The following is a 23162-nucleotide window of genomic DNA, read 5'->3' as shown; positions in this document are numbered from 1 at the left end:
AAAGTAAATTTGTTTTCAGAAGCCCTAGAACTACAAACTTTGGGAAACAATTTCTTGTTTTTTTTCAGGCTGGAGTAGCTTAGTAAAATGTACATAAAAGAAATAATATTCATTGATTTTCTTTGTATGAGTGACAGCTTTTCTTCCCCGCCTTTCATGAGAATGTAAATCTAAAGTGTAGTCTATAATTTCTTTGAATGCTGAGTTTGTATTTTCCCTTTCATCTTTTACTAGCTTTTTGGCAGATAGCATGTAAGATTTGTTTAATATGATTTCACAAACTCTTTGGTTTCATTGATGAGTGCCTCTCAATCATTTGCTGCTATCCACAGTTATAATAAATTTAAAATAAGCAACTTTAGAAAACTCTACTTTCTTTATTTCAGTAGCAAAACTGCCATATATTGCTACAAAATACAGCTTCCTGTTGATGGCATCTGTCACCTTACACATAGTGAAACATTTCAAACAAAGAGAATATAATGAGAAGTCTCAGCCACAATGGGTCTCCGTCTTTTAAAAAAAATCAGCAACTACTTAGGCAATAATGAATTCTACAGAATATTTGACCTTGGTGCAATCTTACATTTTTTGTAAATGGCTTACAGAAATTTCACATACACACACACACGTGCACACATGCACACACACTCTCTGCATTAATGCTGTGAAAATTCTAAATGTGTGTTTTCTTCTTTCTACACTTACGAATTTTTCCTATTTGATTTTTTTCAGAAAAAAACATAATTAGCTCAGTCTGGGTTTGAATACAATTCTTCCTGCCTCATCCGCTGCAGCACTGAGATTGTAGGTGTGTATACCACCATGCATGGTTTATCTGCATGTAATGATTTTGGGATATTTAATTATTATGATTTATGTGTAATAAATGCACAGATCTGGAGCATATAATTCAATGAGTTTTAAAAATTGTGTACACCTGTGCAACCTCATCTCACAAATTTTTTTTGTGTAACTTCAGAAACCTATTTTAAATTCTTACTTTTTTTTACATCAGTTACTTTTTTTTGTACCAGGGATCAAACTCTGGAGGCTCTATGCTGTTGAGCTAAATCCCTGGCCCCACATCAGTTACTTTGAATCCCCAACCACTTTCTAATTTCTTCCACCGTTGATGAGAGCTTTACTTGTTCTTGGACATCTATAAAGACAATTAGACTCATTTAGACATATTATATATTTATTAGTTAGTTTTTAAGCTTCTGGATTTTATTATATTTTTGTGCATGTGCCAGGGCTTGGGATCTATTAAAAATTTGATAAATATATATTATTGAATCCCCTATCCTTTCCCCATTGATTTATTGGAACATGCCACTCATGTCTTATTTCAAGCTTACCAATAAAAGCCAGATCTTTTATTCTAATTTGGTTTTCTATAACTGTATTATTATTATTAATACAATTTAAAATAAATATTTTTATGATAGGACAAATTCTATGACCTTATTTTATTTCAAAATTACCTTGAGTGGGTGCTGTTTATCTTTTATACTCCAGATGGATTTTAAGACTGCTTGCTAAATCTCATGAAAAATAGATTATTTCAAGAAATGTAACATCTTTGCAGTATTGTTTCCCATACATGAAAATTATATAACTGTATTTATTTGTCTTTTTTATGATTACAAAATTGTTCCATAAAATGTAACACACTTTTTGTTACTATATTCCTTGGTATTTGGGAGGTTTTGTTTGGTGGTGGGTGGAATGATACCTTCCCAAAGACATTCCTGTCCGAATCCCAGGAAGCCATGAACATCACTAGTGTCACTATTTTTTTTGGGAGGGGGTATTGGGGATTGAACTCGGGACCTTGTGCTTAGCAATCAGGTGACAGAACCACTGACTTGTCACCATTTTATTAGTTCAAGCAAAGTATGGAAATTTCTTTAACTTCCTTTATTTATGATATGTGTATAGTATATTAAATCGGCATTAAATATTTCCTCTACATACACTTAGAATTAAGTCAATCTTAAAAACATTTTTTCAGACTCAAGAGAAGATTGTATTTATATATTTGCTTACCTTGTTCTTTTTTCTTTCCTGAAATTGAACAATTTCTTATTTATAGAGCTCCCTTTAGTCATAGTTTTAGAATAGGCTTGCTGGTAACAAACTTTTAATTCATCTGAGAGTGATTTGATTTCTCCTTCATTCTTTAAATATGTTTTAAATGGATATAGTATTCTTGGCTTATAGTTCTTTTCTTTCATTATCTGTGAAATGTTATACTGCTTTATTCTGGACCACATTTTTTTTTTTTAATGAGAAATGCACTTTTTAGGAAAAGTATCATGGTTCGGATCATACATGTGGCTCAAAGGCCATACACTAAGGGTTTCCTGTAACTAGCTAGTGGCACAGTTGGAAGTGGGCAGAACTTTTAGGAAGCAGACCTAGCAGGAGGAAATTAGTCATATTCCATCAGTGGGAGTGTGTCCTAGAAGGGGATATTGGAACCCCCAGGCCCTCTGCTCTCTCTCTCTTTTCTTCTTAGGTACCATGAGGTGAACATCTTTGCTCCATCATGTGCTTCTCAAAGATGTGCCTCCCTAAAGGCCCCTAAAACAATGGTGCTGAGGGACCATGGGCTGACACCACTGAAAACATTGGCCAAAATAAACCTCTTTTAGGTTGTATCAGGTAGTTTGTCACAGCAGCAAAAAGCCAGCTGCTATCGTTTCTTCTTTTCAAAATATTTTTGTCTAAATTAGCAAAACTAAGAGAGACAAAGAAGGTCACTGCACCCTCGTGAAGGGAACAGGTCTAGAGGAAGAGCTGACAATCATAAACATATATGCATCAAATACTAGTGCTCCCAACTATACACAACAAATATTAATGGAAATGAAAAATTAAATAAGCACTAATGCAGTTGTAGTGGGGGACCTCAATACTCCACTGTCACAAATAGACAGATCATCTAGACAGAAATTAAACAACAAAATACTAGAACTGAACCAAACTATTGAACAAATGAACTTAGTAGATGTCAACAAAGTGTCCATCCTACAAAATCAGAATACACATTGTTTTCCACTGCATATGTGTCATTCTCCAAAATAGACCACATGCCAGTTTATATAACATGTTTAAGTAAATGCAAAGGAATCAAAGTTATCCCCCGCACAGTATCAGACCATAGCACAATGAAATTGGATATCAGTAGCCTAAGAAACTGCAAGAACTTCACAAATGCATGGAAATTGAATAACTCTCTCCTGAACAACCAATGGGTCACAGAGGAAGTTAAAGAAGAAATTAGACAGTTTCTATAATTAAATGATAATGCCAATACAACATAGAGAAATCTATGGGACACAATGAAGGCGGCTCTATGAGGGAAATTCACAGCAATAAATGTCCATAATAGGAAAATGGAGCAAGCTCAAACAAACAACCTAATGCTTAACTGCAAGCCCCTAGAAAAAGAAGAGCAAGACAAACACAAAGCTTGTACAGAGAGAAAATTATAAAGACCAGAGCAGAAATCAATGCAGTGGAGACTAAGAGAACGGCACAAAAAATCAATGAGTTGAAGAGTTGGTTATTTGAAAGAATAAATAAAATTTGCAGATCCAACAGAAATCCAGAGGATCATCAATACCTACTTCAAGAACCTGTACTCCAATAAGACAGAAAACCCAGAAGAAACAGACAGATTATTAAATACATATGAATTACCAAAGCTGAAAAAAGAAGATATAACAATTTTAAACACTCCAATTTTAATCAGTGAAATTGAAAATGTAATTAAAAATTTACCAACAAGGAAAAGTACTGGTCCTACTGGCTTTATTGCTGAATTTTACAAGAAATTTAGGGAAGAGCTAATGCCACCACTTCTCAAATTCATTGATGAAACTGAAAGGGAAGCAATTCTCCCAAACCCATTTCTGGAAGCAAACATTACTCTGATTCCAAAAGCAGAGAAAGACCCAACCAAAAAAGAGAGAACTATAGGCCAATCTCACTAATGAACATAGATCCAAAAATCCTAAATAAGATATTGGCAAATAGAATGCAGAAGATCATCAAGAAGTTCAAGGCCAGGGATTTAGCTCAGTGGTTCTGACACCTGCCTCACAAGTGCAAGATCCTGAGTTTGATCCCTGGTACAAAAAAAAAAAGAAAAAAAAAAGAAAAAAAAGATCATACATGGGATGCAAGGATGGTTCAACACATGTGGAAATCTATAAATGTAATATAGTATATTAACAAACTCAAGAACAAAAACCATATGATCATCTCAATAGATGCAGAAAAAGCATTCAACAGGAGTCAGGTATTTAGTTCAGTGGTGCCACTGCCTGCCTTATAGGCTCAAGGTCCTGAATTTGATCCCCTATACAGAAAAAAAAAAAAAAGCATTTGACAAAATCTAACACCCATTCATGATAAAAACCCTGTAGAAAATCTGAATAGATGGCCTTTATCTCTATCTGATAAAGGCTGTCTATGAAAAAACCAATAACTAACATCATACTAAATAGTGAAAAACTGAACTACTCCATGCTAAAAGTGGGAAAAAGGCAAGGATGTCCATTATCACCACTCCTATTCAATATATTTTTGGAAACACTAGCCACAGTAATTAGATAAGAGAAAGAAATAAAAAAGGGCTAAAGATAGGAAATGAAGAAGTTAAACTGTCATTATTTGCTGATGATGTGATACTCTACAGAGAAGACCAAAAAAACTCTGCTAAATACCTTCTAGTGTTAATTGACAGATCCAGTATAGTAGCTGGATACAAGATAAACATTAAAAAAAATCAATTAGCTTTCTTGTACACAAAAGACTCACTGAGAGAGAAATTGGGGAAATAATTACTTTCACAATAACAAAAATGAAATATGTAGGAATCAATCTAACAAAAGAAGTAAAAGACCTCTACCTTGAAAACTATAGCACTCTGAAAAAGACAGATTGAAGAGGCTATCAAAAAATGGAAAAACATCCCATGCTCCTGGTTAGGAAGAACCAGTGTAGTAAAATGGCCGTATTTCCAAAACTGCTCTGTAGATTCAATGCAATCCCAATTGAATTCCCAACAGTGTATTTCACAGAACTAAAGAAAACAATAAAAAAATTCATTTGGAAACAGAAGAGACCTAGAATAGCAAAGGCAATTGTAGGCAACAGAGATAAGGTAGGGGGTGTCACAATCCCCAACATGAAACTATATCACAAATCCCCTACAAAGCCACAGCCCTGAGGACCAATGGAATAAATTTGAAGATGCAGACACAAATCTGTCAAAAGTCTTTTCCACAAAGATCTCATCTTTGAAAAGGAGCCCATGAACTTGACTAGAGGAAACGTAGCCTCTTTAATAAGTGGTGATGGAAAAACTGGATTTCAACATGCCACAGATTAAAACTAGATCTATATCTTTCACCATGCACTAAACTAAATTTGAAATGGATCAAAGATCTAAATATTAAATCAGAAACACTAAGCTTGCTGGAAGATAGGTTAAGTAGAACTCTTGAAGACAATGGCATAGAAAAAGGCTTTATGAACAAAACCTCAGAAGCATGGGAACTAGCACAGAGAATAAACAAGTAGGATCTTATCCTATTTAAAAGCTTCTGCAATGCAAGAGAAACCACCAACAGAGCTAAGAGACAACCTACAATGTGGGAAAAACTTTTTGCCAACTGTTCCTCAGACAACAGGCTACTATCTAGAATGTAGAAGTTCAAGAATATGTAAAGAACTTAAAAAAAAACCAGACTTCCCAAATTTATTTATTTATTTTATTTTATTTTAATTTTTTTTGAGACAGGATCTCACTATGTAGTTGAGGCTGACCTGGAACTCACTATGTAGCCCAGGCTGGTCTCAAACTCACAGCGATCCTCCTGTCTCAGCTGGGATTATAGGCATGCACCACCACGCCCAGCTCAATGGTGCTTTTAAATGCTCCAGACCTCCCAAATTTAAAGACCCAATCAAAAAAGAGGCATCTGAAATGAATACACATTTCTCAAAGAAGTAGAAATAGCAGATAGACAATGTTCAACATCACTGGTTATTTGAGAGATACAGATAAAAACAACATTGAGCGTCTGTCTCCCTCCAGAAAGAATGGATGCTATTAAGAAATCAACCAACAGAGGCTGAATTCCGCCATCTTCAGTGCCAGAGGGTCTTCTCGGCCGCACCCTCCCCTGCTGGCACCACTGCCGCCATCTTTAGTGCCAGAAAGGTAGCTGTGCGGGCACCCCTGACCTCCCCCCCCACCTTCCCCCTCGCGCTTTTAGACCTCCTGATTGTACCAGTCTTTGGACCTACTCTGTAGAGGCACAGGTGGTCATAAAGAGTACTTTTTGGCACTTTCAACTTTGAACATCTTTAAAGGAGTGGTGGGGGAAACTTATAGTAGAACTGAGTGGAGTTCAGCCCTTTAGGAGGTCAGGGAACTCAGTCTGGGCCTTGCAGCCCGAGCTCAGTCTGCTTTGTGGGGTTCTGCCACCAGCTAGTTGAGGTCAGGGGACTCGGCTCTGCAAATGGCAGCACATATTATATATTATGACAGCAGTGATATAGTCTGAAAGAGGCCCTTTAAACTCATTTTTGTTTCTTTCTTTTTCGCATCCTACTCCTCAAATTCTTTTTTTTCTTTTTGTTTTCTTTCTCTAACTCACTGTCTTACTCCACTATAGTATCCCTCATCTCTGTTTTTGTTTCTGCTCTTGTCCTAATTCAGATTTCTTCTTTTATTATTTTTTTCTCTTTTCTTTATGTTCTTTTCTTAGGTTATTCTACCTCACTCAAGGGTTACTATATTTCTATTTTGTTTGTTCTTTTTGAATTTAACAATTTTCTGACGATTGTCTGGTCATTTTACATCTTTTGGCTTCATATGAAACCTTCTGTAATTCTTATACTTATTTACTCCTCTTGTCTTAACTTTGTTTTAAGCCGCCATTGTAATTGGTAAATATCCTTATTGAAAAGTTTATTTACTGTAAGCATATTTTGGATTGCTTCTTGATCTTAATTAAATTTACATGGTTTGAAGGTGATAGATTGATGACTACCATAAGTGAGCAATTTGCAAATTGTGCTTCATTATATTGTGGTGCTGATTGTATCAATTAGGATAAAGGATTGTGATTGATTCAATGAGCTGTTTTCTTCAGTATGATGAAAATGAGAATGTCTACGAGTCATTAGAGACCCATAGGCTGCAGCCCAACTATATCAGGAACATTTAAGTAATAATCTAAAGGTTAAAAACTAAGGATAATCCAACAATAATAGTAAAAATGAGAAAACGCTTAAGCAAGATACAGGGACAAACTTCCAGTTCACCAATGACAAAAGGTGGGGCAAATGAGGATGAAAAGTCTGACAGTAAATCATTAGGACACCCTGAAATCACCACAGGAAGTAACAAAACTGATCAATCAGGCTCTAGAGAAATATAAAACGGAAGTAATTTCCCAGATAAACATAGAGATGACAAGCAAAATGAAAGTTATAATTCGTGACTCTAGAACAGAAACTGAGAGAAAAATAGATGTGCTCAGGACCATGATAGAAGCCATGAATTCCCAGCATTAGAAAGAATTGGAAACAATAAATGCCCAATACAAGAAAGAAATGGAATCCATAGGACAGATTCGATCAGATATCTAGGAGATTAAAAACTCCATTGAGAGTGTTCACAAAAGAATAAAAGAGTCCGAAGATAGAATCTCAGATATAGAAGATAAAATTGCAGTCAGTGACCCTGAAAAGAGAGGTCTCTTAAAAACAGTAGGAGATCATGAGAAATTGATACAACAACTCTTAGATGATTCTAAGATGAATAACATGAGATTGATAGGAATTCAAGAAGTAGTAGGAGAAAATGTAAGTGACTTAAAAAAGCTGTTCACAAGTCCGAAGATAGAATCTCAGATATAGAAGATAAAATTGCAGTCAGTGACCCTGAAAAGAGAGGTCTCTTAAAAACAGTAGGAGATCATGAGAAATTGATACAACAACTCTTAGATGATTCTAAGATGAATAACATGAGATTGATAGGAATTCAAGAAGTAGTAGGAGAAAATGTAAGTGACTTAAAAAAGCTGTTCACAGAGATAATATTAAGAAACAAATTACATGCAAAGGAAAGCCTATCAGAATTACAGCAGACTTTTCAATACAAACCCTTAGGTTAAGGAGAGCCCGGAATGAGATATTTCAAGTACTAAAAGAAAACAACCTCCAACCTAGACTGATGTATACTGCAAAACTTTCTTTTAAAATGGATGGGGAAATAAGATATTTCCAGGATAAAGAACACCTGAGAAACTTTATGAATACCAAACCAGAACTACAATGAATTCTAAACAATATCCTAGAAAAAGACAATGAAGGTAACAACACAACGAGGCCCAACAGAGCAAATCAAATAGGCAAGATTCACCAATCAAGAGAAATAGACCAGCGGAATGGATTAAGAAGCAAGATCCAATAATATGTTGTATACAAGACACGTCTAGTGTAAAAAGAAGCCCATAGACTGAAAGTGAAAGCACAGAAAACTTCTTCATGTAACAGGAACCCCCCCGCCAAAGCAGGGCTAGCAATCTTATTCACAGACAAAGTAAGTTTCAAACTTAAACTGATTGAAAGACACGAAGAAGCTCACCACATCCTTGTGAAGGGAACAATTCAAGACGAAGAGATAACAAATAATTTATTTTTAATTTATTGAGTATATCAGAAAGTATATATGCTTTTTTCCCCCTGTTTTCTTCTTTTTTTTCCTTTTTCTTTTTCTTCCTTTGATGCTGGGGATTAAACTCGGCACATTGTTCTGGCTAGGCAGGTGCAGCACTATTGAGCTAAATCTCAGGCTTTACATTTCATACTTTGAAAATTTATCAATACATTAATCCTTGTCTCTATATGTTGGTCTACCAAATTGATGAGTTATTTTGGTTCTCATTTTCTTTGCTTTTTTATTTGAGAATTTATGAAATCTGTATATATGAGTAGTTTGAAAAGTATTAAGGCCCATCTGTCATTTTCCTCTTTCATCTCTGCTTTCTACAAACTTCCTTCTCTGTCACTACAGCTTGTTTGGTTGGAAATTTGTTAAGATAAATGTTGTTATGTTATCAATATATCTTTGTACCTATTTTCTACTGATGACAAATATTAATTTTTAAGTAAATTTTATTATAACTATACTTAATCATTAATATCATTTAGTATTTGGTACATATTACAAATTCTCCAACTCCTTCAAAGATGATATTTGTTTTTTCTCAAATTATACAAATCATCAACATTCCACATATCACTGCACTATTTTATTATACCTAAGTATATATTGTATTGTAGAAAATATGCATTGTGTATATGTGTGGGGGTATGTTTTTACATATGTGTGAGCACTATTAAATGAGAAACATGGGCATAAATGTGGTAGGATTGTGCACATTTGGCATATTGATAGTTTCTCTGGCAACCTTATGATTTCTTTAAATTACATGCTTGACTTCATAGTCATTCATTTGGGAAGAATATTACATATCTGTTGGTGTTAAATTCTATCATTATGCTTATAAAAAATAATAAAAATAAGTATGGGATATAATAAAATAGAAACAGAAAAATCTGATCTTAAAAATGTGAAATTTTTTAGTTGCTTTTGGATTTCAAATATAAGTATATTTTTTTCTGTGGGAATTTTTGTTAGAAAATGTAAGTGGTACAATCAACAAGTATATGATATTTATCAATTAATTAAACCAAGGAGTTTATAAATCATAAAATTTTGAGGACAGTTTCTCAACTATAATATATAACTTTGTTTTATTTATAATTACATTATTTCAAAAATATTATAAGAAAATGAGAAAGAATATAATGTTTGAAGATCATATCAGACATTGTATTTCGATTAATCTGTTACATAAATTCTTGTTTATTTCATATCCTTTTTTTGCTGTCATATATATGTATATTTGAAATTTTTATTTAGTACCTTCATTTCTTGTTATCATGTATCTTTGCAATCTTTAATAAAAAAAAAGAAATCAACCAATAACAAATGCTGGCAGGGATGTAGGAAAAAGGAACCCTTCTCCACTGTTGGTGGGAGTGCAGACTGGTGCAACCGCTGTGCCAATCAATATGGAAAGACCTAAAAAAACTAGGATTAGACATCCCATTTGATCCAGCTATACCGCTGCTGGGTATCTTCCCAAAAGAATTAAAATAATTATCCATAGTGATATATGCACATTCGTGTTTCTAGCAACAGTTTGTAATAGCTAAAACTTTGTTGTGGCCAAATTGCCCATCAACTGGAGACTGGATAAAGAAAAGAAAATTTAAATGGAGTACTACTCAGCCATAAATAATGAGAAACTAGTTATTTATAGCTAAATGGATGCATATTGAGGCAATAATCTTAAGTGAAATAAATAGGACAAACATGTAAATACTGAATAGTTTCTCTGGTGTGAGAAACTGAAAGTGTAAATAATCAAAATGTGTAATTGATAATGTGAAACAGGAAGAAAATGTCTAAAGGGGAGGAGGAAATGGGAGGAGTAGGGGAAAGGAAAAATATGAAAAAAGGAAAAATGGAAACAAAGTCTTCATAAATAGGGAGGGGTGGAAGGGTTGAAGGGAGGGCAGGGGAATGGGGAAAAATAACCAAGATATATCATATAAAGGTACCAGTTCTAAATGATGAATGTCATCATATTGTACATCATATTGTAAAATGTCTCAAGAAATGAAAAATATTTTGACTGATAAGTGTTGGGAAAGATTAGGCCACTTATTTTTTGAATATGTAGGTTTATTTTGTAAATCAGATATGAGGTATTTGTGAACATTACTTCTTTGGGCTCTTTTCCAGCCCTCCTCTTTTCTTTCCTTTTATGATTCCGAGAATTAGAAAAGTAGATCTTTTGTTGTAGTCCCACAGACTTTAAAATTTTTTTCAGTCTATTTTCCATCTGTTGTTCAGATTGGGTAATACATCATTCTACCTTACCTGATTCTTTTTTCTGTTCCATCCTTTCTGTTGTTGAACTCATCCACTGAGTTTTATTGCAGCAGTTTTGTTTTATTTCTCAGTAACTCTGTTTCTGTAAGGGGCAAAGAAAGCCCCAGGGAAGACAGAACCAGCTGGTGAATTTTGTGACCCTTGGTAGCAATTCTATATGCTCAGCATGTGGTTATCTTCAGTTCTAAAGAGAAATATGACAGTGATATATAGAAGGAAGCTGGGGGTGATTGAGTAGACCAAATTCTGTAGCAAGATCTGGCATTGAGTGATTGACCAAATACCAGCCTGATTCCCTATCAGCAATATCCCTCTCATTAGAGAGGGTTGGAGAATGCATGCAGGTGAGGCAAAGACAAGGAGCCCACAGTTCTAGCAGAAAGTAGTTGAGACAGAATCAATACAATACAAACCATACAGATCACATTGGAGGAGAAAAGGTTCTGCAGGGTCCCTCTGGAGACATGTCTGCTCAAGAAAGGCATCAGCTTCTGGGCCAACTCATTCCAAGGAAGGTAGGACTCAGACCTTCATAATCTCTGGGATCCAGCAAGGATATAGTCAGAAAAATGTAGTAAAATCAGTATGATTCAAGGGTCCTACTGACAAACTAATTGTGAGTTGCCACAGGGGGTAAAATATAAAATAGGGCTTTTCTGTGCGGTCAGGTTAGGGTTGAACCAAAGAAGGATGATAATTCCACAAGAGAAAACCAATACCCTTCATTAATACAACTGTTAAAAAGATAAAGTTAGATTTTTATTTCTTTCTAGCTTTCTTGGTGGAGTAATCTGAATAACTTAATGACATTAAATGCCAGAATTTTAGGAGAGAAGCCTGGGCAATGTTTTTAACAACTTTATATAAAATACTCAGGGTTGACCTCGTAAGTTCCAAAATGAATATTCCTGTAATAGTTACCTAATCTCTATTAATACATATTTTAATTGAGGTGTGAACAATAGCTTCTTTTCCTTATAGCAGTTCTTTGAGTATTATAACTATCTTATTCAAGAGCAGAAAGATTGAAAAAGCAATTGCATTCATGGTCCGACATATAGGGTATTAATATATTATTTCCATTAGAGGAGAAAATTGAAATATTTTAAAGCTTTTCAGTCTTACCTTCCTTATCTGAAGATTGTTAGATGCCATTAAAAATTGTTCTTAGATTGTCTTGAGAAATTTGGACTCTAGGCTTGGTATGCATGTCTTTTTAAGTAGCCAGAATAGATGGATTATAGCAACGGTTGCAACTTTTGATATTTATTGTCAAACAAATGCCAGGTGTTACAGCGCCTCATGACAGTTTTGACATGTGCCACTATAAAGGACAAGAACGCAACAAAGTTTGCTTAGAAGAGAATATCCTTGAATAAGTTACTTTGAGATTTAGATGCAGCGTATCTAAGCATGGTTGGTGCACAGTGAAGAGGAGAAGTGGGTGCTGAGTAATACAGCTTTGGAACCGCTCAGCAGTGTATCTTGGTTGTACCCTTGAAAGTAATGCTTTGTATACATGGCAAACGTGTTCCTATTTTTTTAGGCAAGCACTTCATTAATATTGCTCTCCTTACATTCATTTTTTTCTCCCCTGGCTTTATGTTTGACAAAAGTAACTGCTCTTTGTAAGGTTTCTACAGAGGCCCTTCTTTTTGGAGAGGTTCATTGTTCACCATGTGTACAGAGAATAACAATGAGATAAGACTTTGTAAGAATATGTAAGAATTACCTGTTAGATTTTTGATTAAATTCTGGCTAAGAATCAGTAGAAGTAAACCCTATACTTTATTTCTAAATCACATCCTAAAGCTTTTTCTGGACAGTTTTCTATATCCGAGCATACTGTAGAGCCAAATATCTGTGAAGTTAAAAAAAAACCCCTAGATATTAATGATAAGACTAATTCTTGTGGTGGGCGGCAGGGGTATTAATGCAGATTTGAAATGTGTAAATAGCACTGTAACGATAGAAAACTTGATTACTGATTAACAACCTTTGGTAAATTTTATTTTGTGGTTAACAAGAAACTCCTGATCCAGTGTGTTCTTTTGAGTACTGGAAAAAGTGGAAGATTTTTTTCCGAGTTCACTTGTTTCCTAACGGAAGGCATTTCCCTTTCTAAGTCATGCTGTCTCTTTGAATTTTCCTCTTGCCTTCTCTCACACTCATCCTCTCTTTTGTCCTTTCTCACCATCCTGTTGGTTGTAGTACTGTTGTTGTGTGTAGTCCCAAGCTCAGGAGACTGAAGTAGAGGCAGGACTGGAAATACGTCCTAGGTCTGCCCTAAACAAGTCCCTATTTCTATCTCTCCACAGTCCCTGACAACCGCTATTTTACTTTGTGTGAATCTGACTACTTTAGATACTTCATGTAAGTGGAATCATACAGCTTTTTTTTGTTTTTTTTCTGGCTGGCTGATTTCATTTACTGTAATACCGTTTAGGTTCATTCATGTGACAGAATTTCTTTTTTATCAAGGTTTTTCAATCATGTCTATACCACACTTTGTTTATCTTTTCATCCTTTGATGAACACTTGGATTGCTTCCACTTCTTGGCTTTTGTGAATAGTGCTGCGATAAAAGTGGGACCATGAATACATCTTCAAAATCTTGCTTTTGTCTTTGTTTGGTATATTATAGAAATAGAATTATGGAAACAAATGCTCCTTCTGAGGCATCACAAGCCTGTCTATGCTGTCTGTGCACACAGCTTCCCATTTCTCCACATTCCCACCCTAGGTGCAGGTGTGGCGATAATTTTACTGTGGTTTTGTTTCTATTTTTCTAATGATTAATGATATCAAACATCTTTTCATATTGTTATTCGAAATTTATATAGCTTCGCTGGAGAATTGTCTTTTCAAGGCCATTTTTAAAGAAGTTATATTCATTGGTACATTTTAGGTATACAGTATGATGACATTCATCATTGGAGATTTGTGCATTTACATAATACACCTTGGTTCTTGTTTCTTCCCCCTTCCCCTGCCCTCCCTTCAACCTCTTCACTCCTCTTTATTTACAAAGACGTTGTTTCCATTTTCCCATTTTTCGTACTTATTTCTTTCCCTTCATTCCTTTCCCCTACCCCTACCACTTCCCCTTCACCTTTGCACCTTTTCTTCCTATTTCATATTATCTATTATATATTTTGATTATGTACACTTTCATTTTCTCACACCAGAGAAACTATTTGGTATTTACATATGTCTGTCCTATTTACATTGAATATCACCTCAGTGCGCATCCATTTGGCTATAAATGTCTCTAATTTCTCATTCTTTATGGCTGAGTAGTACTTTATAAAAAATGACATTTTCTTTATCCAGCCTCCCATTGATGGGCAATTGGGCTGTTTCCACATTTTAGCTATTACAGACTGTGTTATGAACATGGGTACACATATATCACTGTAGATAATTCTAATTCTTTTGGGAAGATACCCAGTGGGAAAATAGCTAGGTCAAGTGAGACCTATAATTCTAATTCTTTGAGGTAGCTCCGTACTGATTTCCACAGTGGTTGCACCAGTCTGCACTCTCACCAACAGTGGAGAAGGGTTCCTTTTCCCCCGTGTCCTTGCCAGCATTTGTTATTGGTTGATTTCTTGATAGTAGCCATTCTTTTTAGGGTGAGGTGGAATTTCAACAGTATTTTTATTTGCATCTCTTGAATGACTAGTGATGTTGAATATTTTTTTCATATATTTATTTGCTATTTCTACTTTTCTGAGAAATGTCTGTTCATTTCAGATGCCCATTTTTAGATTGGGTCTTTAAATTTGGGAAGTCTGATTTTTTTAAAGTTCTTTATATGTGTTAGATAGTAGTCCTTTGTCTGAGGAACAACTGGTAAAAGTTTTTTTTCTGACACTGTAGGTTGTTTCTTCACACTGTTGGTGATTTCTCTTGTGTGTAGAAGATTTTTTAATAAGAAGAGATCCAACTTGTTGATTGTGCTAGTTCACAGGCAACTGAGGTTTTGTTCATAAAATCTTTTCCTTCACCAATGTCTTTGAAGACATTCAAAGATATTTTCTCTTGCAGCAGGTTTAATATTTCTGTTTGAATATTCAGATCTTTAATCCATTTTGATTTTAGTTTAATGAGAGATATAGGTCTAGTTTTAGTTTGTGGCAAGCTGAAACCCAATTTTTCCAGCACAATTTATTAAAGAGGCTATCTTTCCTCCAGTCAGGAAGTTTGGTTCTTTTGTTGAAGATGAGGTAGTTGAGTGTGTTTGGAGTTGTTTCTGCATCATCTAATCTGTTACACTGGTCCTTGGGCCTGTTTCTTTGCCAGTACAATGCTGTTTTTGTTTTGTTTTTTATCACAGTAGTTTTATAGTATAGTTTCAAGATGGGGATTGTGATATCCCCTACCTTGTCTTTATTGTCTAGAATTGCTTTTGCTATTCTAGGTCTCTTGTTCCAAATGAGGTTTTGGATTCTTTACTTCAGGTCCACAAAGTATGTGCTGAAATTTCAATTGGGATTTCATTGAATCTATATAGCAGTTTTGAAAGTATGGCCATTTTCACTATATTGGTTCTTCCTACTCAGGAGCAAGGGATGTCTTTCCATTTTATGATATCATCTTTGATCTCTTTTTTTTCAGAGTGCTATAGTTTTCAGAGTAGAGGTCTTTGATTTCTTTTGTTAGGCTGATTACTATGTATTTCAGTTTTTGGAATGCTATTGTGAAGGGAGTTGCTTCTCCAGTTCCTTTTACAGTAAGTCAGTAGTTTGTGTACAGGAAAGCTTCTGATTTTTATTTGTTGATTTTGCATACAGCTACTCTACTGAATTTGGTTATTAAGTCTAGACTTTTGGTGGAGTTCTTGGGGTCTTCTATATACAGTATCATGTTTGCAAATAATTACAGTTTGACTTCTTCATTTTTATCTTTATTCCTTTTATTTGTTGCACTTCTCTAACTGCTGTGGCTAGTGTTACCAAAACTATGTTGAACAGAAGTGAAGATAATGGGCATTCTTGTCTTTTTCATGATTTTAGTGTGAAGGATGTCAGTTTTTGACCACTTAGTATGACATTGGCTGTTGGTTTTTCGTAGATAGCTTTTATCAGGTTGGGGTAGAGATTGTTTATTCCAATTATTGTAGGATTTTTTTAATATTACGAATGTGTGTTGAATTTTTTTGAATGCTTTTCTGCATCAATTGAGATGATCATATGATTTTTATTCTTGAGTTTGTTAATATACTATATTACATTTATTGATTTGCATATGTTGAACCATCCTTGCATCCTATGTATGATCTTCATTTTTTTTTTTTTTTTTTTTGGTATCAGGGTTCAAACTCAGGATCTTACACTTGTGAGGCAGGTGTCTGAACCACTGAGCTAAATCCCTGGCCTTGATCTTCTTGATGATCTTCTGAATTCTATTTGCCAATATCTTATTTAGGATTTTTATATCTATGTTCATTAGTGAGATTGGCCTATAGTTTTCTTTTTTGGTTGGATCTTTCTCTGCTTTTGGGATCAGTGTGATGCTTGTTACCAGGAATGAATTTGGGAGTATTATTTCCCTTTCAATTTCAACTAAGAGTTTAAATAGTAGTAGTAATAGTTCTCTAAATGTTTTGGAGAATCCAGCGGTGAAGCCTTCATGACTTGGGCTTTAGTTAAGTTTTAAATTTCATTTTTGATTTTGTTGAATATTTGGTTGTTTAAGATTTTTAGGTCTTTTTCATCCAATTTTGGTAATTCATACATATCTAGGAACCTGTCCATTTCTTCTGTGTTTTTCATCTTATTGGCATGTAGTTTCTCGAAGTAGTTTTGACGATCCTCTGGATTTCTGCTTGGTCCATTGTAATTTCACCCTTTTCATTCCCAATTGCTTGGGGTTGGGTCTTTCCTTTTTTTTTTTTTTTTTTTTTTTTTTTTTTTTTTTATTTTTTTTTTTTTTTGATAAGTGGCTAAGGGTTTGTCAATTTAATTTATTCTTTTGAAGAGCAAACTTTCTGACTCTTTGATTTTTTTTGTGTTGTTCTTTTAGTTTCCTTCGAATTGATTTCTGCTCTGATCTTTGTAATTTCCTGCCTTGTATGAGCTTTGGGTTTGTCCTGCTCTTCTTTTTTCCAGAAGTTTGAGGTTCAGCCTCAGGTTGTTTATTTGAACTCATTCTCTTTTCCTAATACGAGTATTCACTGCTATGAATTTCCCTCATAAGATTGCTTTATTATGTCCCATAGATTCTGATATGTTGTATCAACATTGTCATTTAATTGTAGAAACTGTCTGATTTCTTCTTTACTTTCCACTGGGACCCACTGGTTGTTCAGGAGGGTGTTATTCAATTTCCATGTGTTTATGAAATTCTTGAAGTTTATTTTGCTGTTGATCTCCAGTTTCATTTCACTATGGTCTGATAATATATAAGGGATAAGTTCAATTACTTTGCACTTACGTTAACATGTTCTATAATTATGTGGTCTGTCTTGGAGAACAACCTGTGTGCAGCTGAAAAGAATGTGTATTCTGATTTTGTGGGGTGGAACACTCTGTAAACATCTGTTAAGTTCATTTGTTCAAGAGTTTGACTGAGTTCTAGTATTTCATTGTTTATTTTCTGTCTAGTTGATCTATTTTTGATGGTGGAGTATTGAGGTCCCCCACTACTATTGTATTAATGTTTATTTGATTTATTGTGTCCATTAGTATTTATTTTATATGGTTGGGCACACTCATAATCGACACATATATATATTTATGATTGTCACCTCTTCCTCTTGGATTTTTCCTTTCACAAGGATGTAGTGTTCTTTATTTGTCCCTCTTAATTAGTTTGAAATCCACTTGATCTGCAAATACAATAGCTACTCCTGCTGTTTTTTGTTTGTTTGTTTTTTGGTTCCTATTTTTTAGAGTATTGTTTTCTACCATTTAACTTTCAGTCTATGAGTTTCTTTCTGAATTAAGTGTTTCTTGTATGTAGCATATTGTTGGATCTTGCTTCTTGACCCATTCTGCCAGTCTATTTCTTTTGATTGGTGAATTGAGACCATTAATATTGATGGTTACAACTGATATGTACTGACTTATCCTTATTATGACTTTTTCTTTTTTTTGGATTCTCCACCTTTGCATTTAATTTCTTGTTTGCCTGATGAATACATTCCTGAGGTTGCTATACTTACTGTCTTTTCCTAGGACACTGTTTAAAATTTTTTGGAGTGCTGGTTTGATATTCATGAAGTTCCTCAGGTGCTCTTTGTCATGATTTGATTTTATTTCCATCAAATTTGAAAGATAGTTTTGTAATACATCAATCTGGGTTGGAGCTTGTTTTCCTTTAAGGCTTGGAATACATCATTCCAAGCTCTTCTTGCCTTGAGGGTTTGTGTTAAGAAGTCTGCTGTGATTCTGAAGGGCTTTCTTTTGTATGTGATTTGTTTCTTTTTAAAAACTGCTTGTAGAATTTTGCTCCTGTGTTGGGTTTCTGGAATCTTAACTATTATGTGCCAAGGTGTAAAAAAAAAAAAAATTAAAAAAAAATCATGGCTAGTTGCAGCCTTGTATGCTTCATTTATCTGTATGTCAAGTTCTTTTCCTATGCTTGGAAAGTTTTTTGCAATTACTTCTGTGAATAGTTTTTTATGTCATATGCACTCATGTTTCTTCATTGATTCCAATAAGTCTCATGTTATTTTTCTTTGCATCATCTATCTCAGCTGTTGGATTGATTTGTCATGGCCCCTTATTATTTTTAAGAAATTTTTGTTTTCCTGGTCACTAATTGCAATCCTGTCTTCTATATCTAAAATTCTGTCTTCACTTTGGCTCATTTTGCTGAGTAAACTTTCAATGGAATTTTTAATCTCCTGGAAATCTGTTTGCATCTGTTTTATGGATTACATTGTTTCCTATTTTGGGATTCCATCATGTTCTTCAGCTTTTCTTTTTTCATTTTTCTGTGTCTACTCTAGATTTATTAATCATGCCTTGCAGTGTGGATACTGTGGATACAATCTCTGTTGTTATCTGAGAAATTATTTCTAACTTCATTTTTTCCAGAGCCTCTTTTGTTGCTAGTTCGAGGAGTCCAGGTGGTTGAGTATCAGATTGTTCCACCTCATTGCCCTTTGGGGTTGCCTTAAGTGATTTGGAACTCTGGTTTTGAGACTTGTTTACCTGTTTTCTCATTTCAACAGATGCAGCCTGTTGGACCTTTGTTGAGGCAACCTTTTCTCAGCGTCTCAGTGGTCTTCAGTTCTCAGCAAGCCACTGAAGTGGGCTTTTCTCTGCTTCTCACCACTGCACCAATTCCTGGATTCAGAGTGGTGACCTTCTGGATCCCTGTGATGTTCTGTTGTCCAGGTGGGGTTCTGGCTGGGGCCTGTGCACACTTGGGATTTTATCTAGGCTTGCCTTTTGATAGGGCCTGCCCTCTGACACAGCTGTTGTCCAGAAGGACCTTTGGCTGGGGGCTGAGTACCTCCATCACTGGTGTCTGGGCAGGCTTTTGGCTAGGGTCTATGTGCACTTACCAATGGCATCAAGGAGGGCCTCTGGTTGTTGTTTGTGTGACTGTGTAGCTCTTTTCCATGGGGGTCTTTGGCTGAGGCCTTGAACCCACATGGCTGGGGATGGGTGGGGCCCTGGCTGAACCTGCCTGTAGCTATGCATCTCTGGTCCACAATGTCTTCTCACTGGGATCTGCATATACTTCAAAACCATTTTAAAAAATTGTTGTTTGCTTGTTGAAGTATGGGTTTTTTATGTATTGTAGACATTAACGTTTTATCAGCTATATGATTTACGACTGTTCCTTCTTCGTGATGATGCAAAATGTTGAGTATGTTATTATATGTGCAGAAACTTTGAAGTTTCATATTATTTAATTTGTCTACTTTTTGTTTTGTTACCTATGCTTTTGGTGTCATATCCAAGAAATCATTGTTAAATCCAATGTCATAAAATTTCCTCATGTTTTCTTCCATAATTTTAGTTTTAAGGTTTATTTTTAGATCTTTAATTCATCTTGAGGTATTTGTAATGCTGTATAGATCCCACTTCATTCATTTGTGTGTGGATATTCAGTTTCTTCAAAACCATTTTGTTGAGTCTGGCCTTTACCCATTGAGTATTGTTTATGCTGTAACACAAGTTTTGTTTATTGTAGCTTTTTTTTTTCAGCTTTAATTGAGTTTATTGGTACATTTTAGGGATACAGTACAGTTACATTCATTGTTGGGATCTTGTACCTCTACATGACAAGTCTTGTAGCTTTTTAATGTGTCCTGAATCAGCATCATTTGGCCTCCATCTTTGGAGTGTAAAATACCAAACTTTTCCCTTTCTTGAAGACTTTTTTCTGCGTATGTGCTCGCGCATGTGTGTGTTTGCGTGTGCATGTGTGTGTTTATTTGGAGTCATTTGTTTAGATGGTGAGTGTGACTTTTCTGTTTGTAGAACAGAGAGAATAGAAGCTGCTTTTTGATGTAAAGTAGTACATGGGCCTAATCAGAGGAAGCGATACATCCTGGCCATGCCTCTGATACAATGGAATATGAAGATGGGGATGTTGGAAGAAAAGTAGTCACCATGACCTCAGTAAAAATTTGCTATCCTTGAAACCTGTGGGAGGTTTCCCATGTTTTCCTCATCTTTTTCCCCTTGTCTTTCAGTGTGTTTTCCTTCCTTTCACAATTTGCAGATGTTGAGAATTCCATACTGAAATTATAGGTTAAATCAAAACTTGAAACTTTGAACTTTGCTGATTAGCATGGCACTCATGAAGTGACACTATGATGTGCTCTGAGCATGCAGGTGGTCAAAGTAGACCCAATCCCTGCTCTTACAGGACTTCATCCAGCAGCCTCTTGTGAATGTGGGCAGAGCCTAACATGTGTATCAAGTCAAAGGAAAACTTAAAGTTTGCCTTTCTGGTTACAGAATGTAACTTTCTAATTTTTCAAGGGCATACTCTGATCAAAGTTTTCATAAAGGTAAAGGGATACTTCTCTAATTTTCTTTAAAGGAAATTCAAATACTTCATGGTTATGAAACAAAATCTAGGCTGTTCTATAACTTAATGAGCAGTCTTACTTAGAATACATTTAGGCTTTAATCAGTGATTTATTTCCTTCTCTAAAGCCATGAAAGATCCTTTCCTGCTCTACAGAAGTAGTGAGAGCCAGGATATTTGCTGGCAAGAGGAAAGAAGAGCAGAATTGAAGCCATGCTCTCTTACATGGAAGAAGGGGCCAAATTGTACCCAAACAGATTTTAAAAACAAGAAAGTGTACTTTTTGGGAAATCCCATCCCCTGGAGTTGAAAATTTACTCATGAAAAAAAATCTTTTTTCTAGAAGACCTTCATTATTTTCAGTGAAGTTAAAAATATTATACAGCTATTTAGAGCCTCAATGCCTGGCATGTAGTCCATGCTATATAAATGCTAAACAGTAACTTTGAAATGTCTACAGCTTTATATGTTTTCTGTATTTGATTTTATTTGAAAACTTTTGAGGTTTATAGCAAAGATGGAGGGAATTACTTTAATAAAGTTGGGGTAATGTATACATAATGTAGGAACTTAAATTTTGCTAGAAACTTTTGCTAAGAAGATACAGCAATATTATAAAATGATCACAGCCTCTTTCATTTTTTCAAATGCAATTGTCTTTGTCTTGATATTAATGTTTGTGTGTTTGATGGATTTTGCTGGTTTTGGATGGGTTAGATCACACTAAACTGAAATAATGGATCTATATTTATATGTTAATGAGCTTCTGAGAAGTAGGTTAACAATTTTATTATAAGGTGTTCAGTGTCCTAGATACATCTTTTGTTTCTAGTTTTGTTCACATTCTGAAAAATTTCCAGGCATTGAAAGAGCCTGGCAAAATTTTTAGAGCTAGATAGCACTCTATGCTTATGTTATGAAATATTCTTTCTTTGGATTGATATGCATATCAAAGGTTGCAGATAGGGCCATGACAATATGAATCACTTTTTAAAAATGGAATATGCCATTGGTTTACTGAATTATTTAATTTTCTTTTCTATGTGGGTGAAGTTTTAGCTATAAAACATTCAGTTTTGCTAAAAATTCTTAATCACATCTATGAAAATATCCTTGAAACATTTACATATTCCAAACTTTCAGTTCCACAAAATGGCACAGAGTCTATGAGAATACTGATATATTATATATTAGCATAATAAGAAAGCATCTGTGAAATGTCCTGATAAAAAGATTAGTATGCCAAGGTTTTGTCATAGTAATATAAAAAAGATGACTTTGGCAAAAAGTAAAACTTCAGAGTTTGGGAAATGCTTCTGATACTGAAGCTGCTGCCTTTGATTTTATTTTCTAGGTCATTGTTTCCCAACCTAGATGCTGAGTCCAGTGAGACTATGAAGATATTGTGAGTGTTCTTGGAGATCAGAACATAAGAGATCCAACAGAGGTAGGTGGGAGTGGACAACTGAAGGCAATTACATAAATGAACCAGATGCTCTCTCCCTCTGGTCTCTCTCATGTAGCTTTCTTTTAGTTTTTTCAAATCTTCTGCTTTGCTAAAAGAGAGTGGCTGCTGGTGAACTTCTCTTTACTTTTTATCTTTACTTGGTAGTTATAGCTAATGCTTATTGAGCAATTATTTTGTACCAAGGGAAAATATTCTAAGTGAAGACCGATAATTTCACTTAAAACTTAGTATAATTCTGTGAGATGGGTACTATTTGTTTTCCCCTTCAGGTCATACATGGAGAAACTGAGGATTGGAGAGTCTAATGATTTGTAAAAGTTCATTTGGCTAAAATGAGGAGTTTATTTTGAACTCAGTCAGAATGCAGCATTCAAGTCTTCCCCAATGGTCTCTTCAATAGGGAACCTCAGATAGAACATTTCGGGAGGCTTTTTCAAAAGGCAAACATGCTTCCTACTGTGATTAAGGAATGCCTTTTAGAACCCTGTCCCTGGTTAAGAATTACACCATCTAATGAGAGAAAGAGAAATTTCTATTTAAAAAATGTGCAGGAGACAAAGAGGTTGGCAAAGTTTTGAAAGCCTTGATAGTTAATTAGTTCTCCAACTGTTCAAACTACTTTGACACAGTTACATATAT

The 23162-nt window shown here is 34.9% G+C and overlaps 1 long non-coding RNA gene across 1 annotated transcript in view; it reads left to right on the top strand.

The window, feature by feature from the left end:
- The first annotated feature begins 757 nt into the window (after nucleotides 1-757).
- LOC117287062 overlaps nucleotides 758-23162 on the top strand; it is a 31756-nt gene continuing 9351 nt past the window's right edge. Inside the window, exons 1-2 of the long non-coding RNA XR_004518263.1 lie at nucleotides 758-811; nucleotides 22410-22502. This is a non-coding gene — a long non-coding RNA (uncharacterized LOC117287062). The remainder of the gene's footprint in view (nucleotides 812-22409; nucleotides 22503-23162) is intronic.

This window comes from Fukomys damarensis, unplaced genomic scaffold, assembly GCF_012274545.1.
Source record: "Fukomys damarensis isolate Sample0158 unplaced genomic scaffold, DMR_v1.0_HiC HiC_scaffold_3, whole genome shotgun sequence".
Classification (NCBI taxonomy): Eukaryota; Metazoa; Chordata; class Mammalia; order Rodentia; family Bathyergidae; genus Fukomys; species Fukomys damarensis.
Note: the sequence above shows the minus strand (reverse complement) of the source record. Positions and strands in the feature narration are given on the sequence as shown.